Source organism: Rhinopithecus bieti, unplaced genomic scaffold (assembly GCF_001698545.2).
Source record: "Rhinopithecus bieti isolate Rb0 unplaced genomic scaffold, ASM169854v2 scaffold_62241, whole genome shotgun sequence".
Lineage (NCBI taxonomy): Eukaryota > Metazoa > Chordata > Mammalia > Primates > Cercopithecidae > Rhinopithecus > Rhinopithecus bieti.
The window spans coordinates 314,501-322,807 of NW_016823697.1; positions in this window are offsets into that span (position 1 = coordinate 314,501).

Genomic DNA, 8,307 nt, shown 5'->3' on the forward strand with positions numbered 1-8,307 from the left:
ACTATAAGTTTTGGTCATGGTCGAAGCATAGACTTAAAAAACGTTTTTTTGATTGATATATTAGTTGTAGGTATTGAAACATAGCTTTTGTAAGTTATGCTAAGGAATATGAATTTTATCATATGTTTAATGAAGAGCCATTGAAAGGGTTTATTTAGGGAAATAATAGGATCGATTTGGTGTCTAAAAATATGACCCTGAAAGTGGTTTTGAGAATGGGTGGGAAGGCAATCTCCTATGTGCCATAATATATTATGCCCATTGCAATAATTCATGGATGATGCTGATGTATGAATTAAAGTGGTGGCAGTTGGGAAAGAGAAAATAATTATTTGTATAAAGTCAGTTATGAAAGAAATATTGTTCTAAGAAGATTAGGGTTTACTTAGAGACTTCATTCATTCATGAAAACAATTTGATTCCCCATTCTCTGAAATAACAATTCAGTAATTAAGAATCTGTATCAAACAATAATATAACACAATAGCAGTAAGAACAAAATGACAAACTTTTCAGATGATTTTGATGAGCATCCAGGATTAGCATCCATGGTTTTAGAAAATAAACTCTTGGAGTTCCAAAGAGTAAACAGGAGTCATTGGGGAAAGCTTTTTTATGATAGCAGATTCTACCCTGTTTTCTCTGCCTTACACTGGCAGAGGAAAAAAAAAGACCCTGAGGCTCACTCACCTCATTCATTCAACTTTTCAACAGAAAAAAAACTTAGGGTTTTTTCCCTAAATTTTGGGAAATCCTCCCCACCCACAAAAGAGAAAAATTGGGGAAGAATTAAGAGGTGATTTGCAAAATTGCCAAGTATGTACAGAAGCCAGATTTTTCAGTAGCTGCATGAACAAGAGCTCTCCTAAATTTGAACAATGTAATCATTTTAGCTTATGAAGACAACCTTTTGATTTGACTTGAAGTGGTCACTGGTGTTTTGGTAATGTACATCCACTGAGGAGATTTCGTATTCCAGTGTCACTGACAGACCAGCTGATGAAACATTGTAGATGCCTGAAGCAGGTTGAGCTAAGAACTGAGAAATTAAGGAGGGGAAAAGAGAGTAGGATAATAACGTGGTCACTGGGACGTCATGACCTTTCAGTGTGCAGATTACTAACAAGTTAATTTTTTCTGTATAAACTGAGGAACATTCTGAAGATTTTGATTTCTGGGAACATTCCCAGAACAGTTTTTAGTATTTCCACCAGGGGGCAGTGATGTCTTCTACAACGTTGGTGACTGCAGATAGACAAATTTATCTTTTTTTTTTTTTTTTTTTTTTCTTTTGGACTTGAAGTGGATTTGAGTGGGAAGCATTGATTAATTCTAACTGCCTATGGATATTAGGGTGGATTTGGAGTCAAATTCAAGCGGAAGACAGAATCGTTAAACAGCATCTGAAGAAGTGCAGAGCCTTAAACCAGTGACTATTTAATTAAATCAGTTGCTACAGTTGGTTAAATTGAATAGCTATCTTCAGACTCGGAAAACTCATAATTCTTGAAGCTCCTGTCCAGCAGCCTTAGGAGGTTCAAGGAATTTGATTTGCCAAGAATTATGTGCCCCATGAAACCATAGGAGCAAATTCTGCAGAACAGATGACAAGGGATAGAGTGTTGCTTCTGAAGAGCTCAGACCCTTAATGAGTTCAGGCTCTGTCTTCTTGTCGCTAATTCCACCTTAGCTTGTCAGAAGAGATTTGGCTGCTGGAAGAATACCCATTGTTTCCACTGGGTAAGTTTAATATGCATGGCTCTTAGCAGGACTGGAGGAGTAGGGCTTTTGGTAGAAAAAGGAATGGACTCAGGGTTAGGAGAAGGTATTTGAATCCTGGTGCCGATATTTTAATGACAGTAGAACCATGGCTTACTGTAATGGGTGTTGATTAGGACCCTCCAATCTGGGTTTTTATCCTGGCTCTGCCACTAACTTTGAGGAATCTTGACTAAATCACTTGGCCCCTCTGGTCTTCAAAGTTAATATCTGTGAAATGAATCGGTTGATCCAGGTGAGCTTTTGGATCCACCACAACTATGATATTCTAAATTTTATAAAAATACAGATCCATTACCACTTAGCTGCCATCTAGACAGTGCCAAGTAACCGTGGACAAAAAAAGTTTTTCAGCATGACCAATTTTACCTGGCAGCACAGAATTTGAATGTATTTATAAAAGAAGGAGTTTTATGAGTGTATACAGTGGGCAAAAAGTTGGGAGAAAGGGATCATATAAGGTTTCATCTAGAAATGCATTAACATATCATTTCTACCCCATTATTTTACAAGTGAGAAAGAGGCAATAGGCCAAGATTCTTCAAGATTCATTCATCCAGACGTTTTTCTGGGTGAATGTGCAGAAGCAAACAAAGCAAAGTTTCTGCTCTCTTAAGCTAATATTGCAGCCAAAAGAGAACTAATGGTGTAGCATTATAGATGATAAAATATTAAAGAGGGAAGGTAGGATAAGGGGAAAAGGGAGTGCCAGAGTTCCATTTCATCTGTGTACTTCAGAGAAGGCCTCTCAATAAGAGAACATTTGAGCAGAGACCTAGAGAAGAGACAGAACTAGGCAGATATCTGGGGAAGATTGTTTTAGGTGGAGAGAACTGCAATTTCAAGGGCTTGAAGGCAACCCAGGAATAATGGGCAGGGTCAGGATTTGCTTATTAATATATTCATTCATTCAACAGATACTTATTCAATGCCAACACTGTGTGACATGCTATTATGGCTACAGGATTGAAATATTGTTTAATTCCAAAACCTTTGTTTTCAACCATGCTTCCCTGGTACACTGACCTTTTCTCACATACTCACTTGTTGCTAAGCGCTATGGTAAGCACCTTATGGGCATCTTACTGAAATTAGTTTTCAAAACTATTCCATAAAATTGTTATATAAAAACAATAAAAAAAAGATTCTAAGGAAGGCAGAAAAATAAAACTTAATGTTATTTATTTCAGATCTTATTGATTTAGATGGGAAGATGTACTGTTTTGTCTCATGAATAACTACCATAAAAAAGCTACCAGAATGACCCCATTGATATTATTCAGTTAATTCATATGAATATTTATTGAGCTTTTACTCTGTACCTGGTGTGGTGTTAGAAAGATGAATAAAATATAAACTCGCAGGAAGAATTACAATAGAGTTGATAAATCCTTTATGTGTTAAGGCTAACTCTAAGAGAATGAGGAAGGTGCTGAAGTTGGGGGAGGAACAAAGATCTGAGTCTTGCTGGGGAAGTCAGGAAAGACTCTATAAACCAAGGAAGGTTTAGACAGGAAACTGAAGGCATGGCATACACTCTAGCACTGCATGGAGCAGATGTTTTAAAGGGTATATTGGGGGAAGAGTCACAAACAGAACATTAATAGAGCGATGCAATCCCCTACTTTCTCATTGTTCTACAGTTTAAGCCAATTTTAGGCTGGATACACAATTGTCAATGTTTCAGTTGAAAGCGGCTCCAACCCTGTAACTCTCTACATATTTATAGGATCAGAGAAATGAAGGATATACCTGTGACTGTATAACAGTGAGTGGGGAAATGACATTGTTAGAAAGGGGGAACCTCCAAAGCCTAGTATCATCCCATTTGTTCCATTTGTTTTGAGCTAACTCTGACTTGCTATAGAGAATTCTTATAATTTTATGTTGTCTTAGCATCCATTTTGAATATTAATTTAACTTTATCATATCAGAGGCAGGAGTCTGTCACCCTTGACACCATTTCCAGTTTACACCAAACCTACATGGCTCCAGAAGGGTGATCAGATATAAGAAATTCAAGGTATCTCTCCTGTCTAGCAGATGGGGCTCCCAAATTTCCTGCCATTTAAATGCCACTTTTAGGTATCTGCCCATTAACTCACAGTGACTCACACTCTATTCCTTTATATTTCTTTTATATATGCTGCTGGTTGCCTCTCTCTCTCTCTCTCACTCTCTTTGCCTGACTTCATTGCTGCCTCACATTAACTGGAGAAAGAGAACTGCCCTTCAGACTCACTATGTTCTCTTCACCCAGGATCTGTAAGCGAAATCATTGAACTTGTCTCCTGCTGGAGTGGCGTATTAAATTTGCACCTTCCATCTGAAGAATGAGGGACTGCCCCAGCTAGCTTTTCTCTGGGATTAGCAATGGGGTGTGGGTGGGGGAAACACAGGGTTGGGCTTGCAGTGCAAGAGCCTGAACCATGGTCAGGCAGGGGTCAGATAAGACCCAAAAGGGTGTCTGCTATTATAATCAAATTTCCCAAGGAAAGGAACTCCTGGTCATGGGTTGGACAAGGAGGCATTAGGCCATCCACCAGGTAAAAGAAGTATCCCTGTGGAAGGCACACTGTAAACACCCATATCTAGCTCCCGATCATCTCCTGTTAGGGCAGGATTGCCAGATGCTCTGCTACTGGAACCCCCGTTTTGTTGAGGGTTGTCAGGACACCTGCTGAGCCAGCTCTCTGCTAGTCTTCCCAAAAGGGAGGAAGTGAGCCTGTAGGCCCATCAAGATCTGTCTTTCCTTGGATGCATGAGGGAGAGTTTAAGGGGTCTCAAGGGCATTCCTGATAGAGGGAATAGCACGTGTAACTGGAGGAAAACTGGAGATTGTGGTGTGATTGGGAAAGTGCGAATATTTTGACCTGACTAAAGTATACTGTGTTAGGCCAGAGGGGAATGGGCATTGGAAAGTGAGGGGCTGTGTAGAAGGGCAGGATTCCAAAAAGGCTGCCTGGCAGAAGCATGTGCAGAAGGCTTGATAGGCCATGTTTTGGTGTTTGCAGCTTTCCTTCCACGCAAGTGGATCCAGTCATATAGCCCAAATGAAATGCGAGTTGGGTGGCGTGTTGTAAAATGCAGCTTCAGGCATTCCTGGTTCACGGGGACTAGGTGGTGGAAGTAGGTGGTATTCAGCTCCATCTTGTTGCTCTGTGGAAATTTGTGTCCAGTGTCACCAGAACTTTGGATTTTTTAGGTAGAGCTAGAAATATGGGTTTATGCACAAAATATTCCAAATTTTAATGTTGGAAATAAATTCAAATTTACTTAACAAATGTATGGGCCAAGGTAAATATAGACTGCATTGGTTTCCAATCCCCATGGGAGATGAAAGGGACCATATGAGATCTTAAAATTGTGACTGATGGGATCAGTTTTGCTTTTTAGAAGGATTATTTTGGGAACAATTTCCAGAATAGATTGGAGGAGATAGGATAGAGTCAAGAAGAGTAACTTGAAGCTTTTGAAATAAAAATTGAGAAGCCGAATTAAAGTAAAGGCAACAAAGATAAAGCTGAGGGGCATTTAGGAGAAGAATCGACAAGATTTGGTACCACTGGGATATAGATACTGAAGACAAAGGGGTTTCGAGTGACGTTTATTTTTCTGACTTGGAAGACTAGGTGAATGATCTTTTGAGTCACTCAAATAGTAAATGAGGAGGCAGTGCTGGCTTCTCAACCAATATTGGGAGTTCTTCCATTCATGAGTTTGAGTATCTGTGGAAAATTCAATTTAAAACCTCAGAGCCAGTTTGATTAATTTGATAGCTCAGAGAAGAAGTCACATTAGGATTATGTACTGGGGAGTCATCTGCAAATGGTTCCTATTCATTTTTTTCAACAAACACAAATATTTTTCTTTCATATGCCAGGCTCTGTTCTTGTTCCTGGGAATACAAATGGCTCATGACGCAGCTGGTCTCCAAGCTCATGAAACTTGCAATATACCGAAGCAGGCAGATAGTACACAAGAAGGCACACAAATAAAATAAATACAAATTGTGGTAACTGCTAGACAGGCATAACTTGGAGATATCACAGGGTTGGTTCCAGATCATTGCAATAAAGCGAATATCACAATAAAGTGAGTCACATAAAGTTTTTGAGTTTTCCCAGTGCATACGAAACTTATGTTTACACTCGCCTATTAATAGTATAGTGTAATAGACTAGTTAACACTAGTTTATTAGGTGTGCAATAGCATGCACACTTACAACATGAGTCTATTAAGTTGCAATAGCATTATGAACTTATTAGCATTACTATTAATAGTATAGTGTAATAGACTACAGTAGTCTATTAAGCGTGCAATAGCATTATATCTAAAAAAAAGTAAACTGTTAATTAAAATACTTCATTGCTAAAATGCTAGCAATCATCTGAGCCTTCAGTGAATTGTAATCTTTTTGGTTGTGGAAGGTCTTGCCTCAATGTTGATGGCTGTTGACTGATCAGGGTGGTGATTGCTGAAGGTGGGGGACTGTGGCAACTTCTTAAAATAAGACAATAATGAAGTTTACCTTAACAACTGACTCTTCCTTTAACAAAAGATTTCTCTGTAGCATGTGATGCTGTTTCATAACATTTTGCCTACAGTAGAACTTCTTTCAGAATGGGAGTCAGTCCTCTCAAAGCCTGCCACTGCTTTATCAACTAAGTTTATGTAATCTAAATCTTTGTTGTGATTTCAGGGATGTTCACAATGTCTTCACAAGGAGTACATTCCATAAGAAGCAACCACTTTCTTTGCTCATTCGTAAGAAGCAATTCCTAATCTGTTACAGTTTGATCATGGAATTTCAGCAGTTCAGTCACATCTCCAGGCTCCACTTCTAATTCTAGTTCTTTTGCTATTTCATCACATCTGCAGTTCCTTTCTTTACTGAAGTCTTGAAGCCCTCAAAATCATCCATAGAGGTTGGAATTAACATTTTCTAAGCTCGTGTTCATGTTGCTATTTTGATCTTTTCCCAGGAATCAAGAATGTACTTAATGGTATCTAAAATGGTGAATCTTTTCCAGAAAGTTTTCAATTTATTTTGCCCAGATCTATCAGAGGAATCACTACTGATGGCAGCTGTAGCCTAAAGAAATGTGTTTCTAAAATAATAAGACTTGAAAGTAAAATGATTCCTTGGTCCAGGGGGCCAGTGAAAGAGCAACTGTTTGAAGGAAAACTCAGTTTCAAGGACATAATGTCTAAAAATCTCAAATCAACAAAAATGTCAAGAAAGAGAAGGGCTGAAATATGGTTGTTGGGTTTGGCCAGTGAGAGGCAGCATAGAAGAGAGAGGGTGGAGGTTGTTAGAGTACAATGATGAACTGAATCTTGAAGAGAGGTGAAGGAGTAGAGATGAAACGTGCGGGTCTTTTTTGTGAATCAAACTTGGGATTTAGGGCAATAGCTAGAGTTGCTGAGTAGAATAAGAGAACACTACAGACTTGAAAAGGCCTTAGTATTTCCCACATGTTACTAAGATGTGATCTTTCCACTTTAATTGTGTGGAATTTTATAATTGCTCACATTCTCCAACTTTGTGCCCGTAGCAAGGGGCAGTGCTTTCAGAGCCCTTGTTGGTTCATCTGTTGTCATATATTCCAGAAATATGTTTGCACATCCCAGGAATTTTGAGATTTGATTGTGTTTGATTTAGTATTTAAGTCTTTGATTGCCCTTCAGTTTTACCAGCATATAAGTAACATCTTCTCAATTATATGTTGGTCCCTTAAACTCTTTCTGATGCTTGTTAGATGTTTTCCTTAGTCAAGACTTTAGCCCTGTCGCCAGGGCTAGAGTGCAATAGGGCAATCTTGGCCCAACTGCAACCTCTGCTTTCTGGGTTCAAGCGATTCTCCTGTCTCAGTCTCCCAAGTAGCTGGGATTACAGGTGCCTACCATCACACCCTGCTAATTTTTGCATTTTTAGTAGAGACGGGGGTTTCACCATGTTGGCCAGACTGGTCTCGAACTACTGACCTCAGGTGATCCACCCACCTCAGCATCTCAAAGTGCTGGGATTACAGGTGTGAGCCACTGCGCCCGGCCTGGTCAAGACTTTTAAGTGAATTTCTTCTTTGTTGAATTGAAGGACTACACTTGGGTTGACTAAAAACCTAATTTTAAAAAATCCATTCCTTACTAACAACTGCTGTTTTCAATCTCTTGTGCCAGAGTATAATTTTCTTTGGGCCAATGTTGGTCATTAAAAGTCATTTTCTACACCCTGAAATATCACAGTGCGTAACAGAACAAGACCAGACTGATTTTGCGATCTATGAAATTTTCATCGTGGAATTTAATTGACTTTTATCTTTTTTGTTTGTTCTTTTACTTTTTTGATATATCTAAATCCCCATCTGTGTGTGCTGTGCTGTACTGCTTGATAATATGGCTCTAGATAATAGAAATCCATTACATCCCTCAAAGAAAATAAAAAACCTGCTCTTCAAGGAGTAGAGGGGAACACAAGTAGAAATTCAGTCTCTGACTAAGAATCAGCATGTGTTTTTTTTTTTT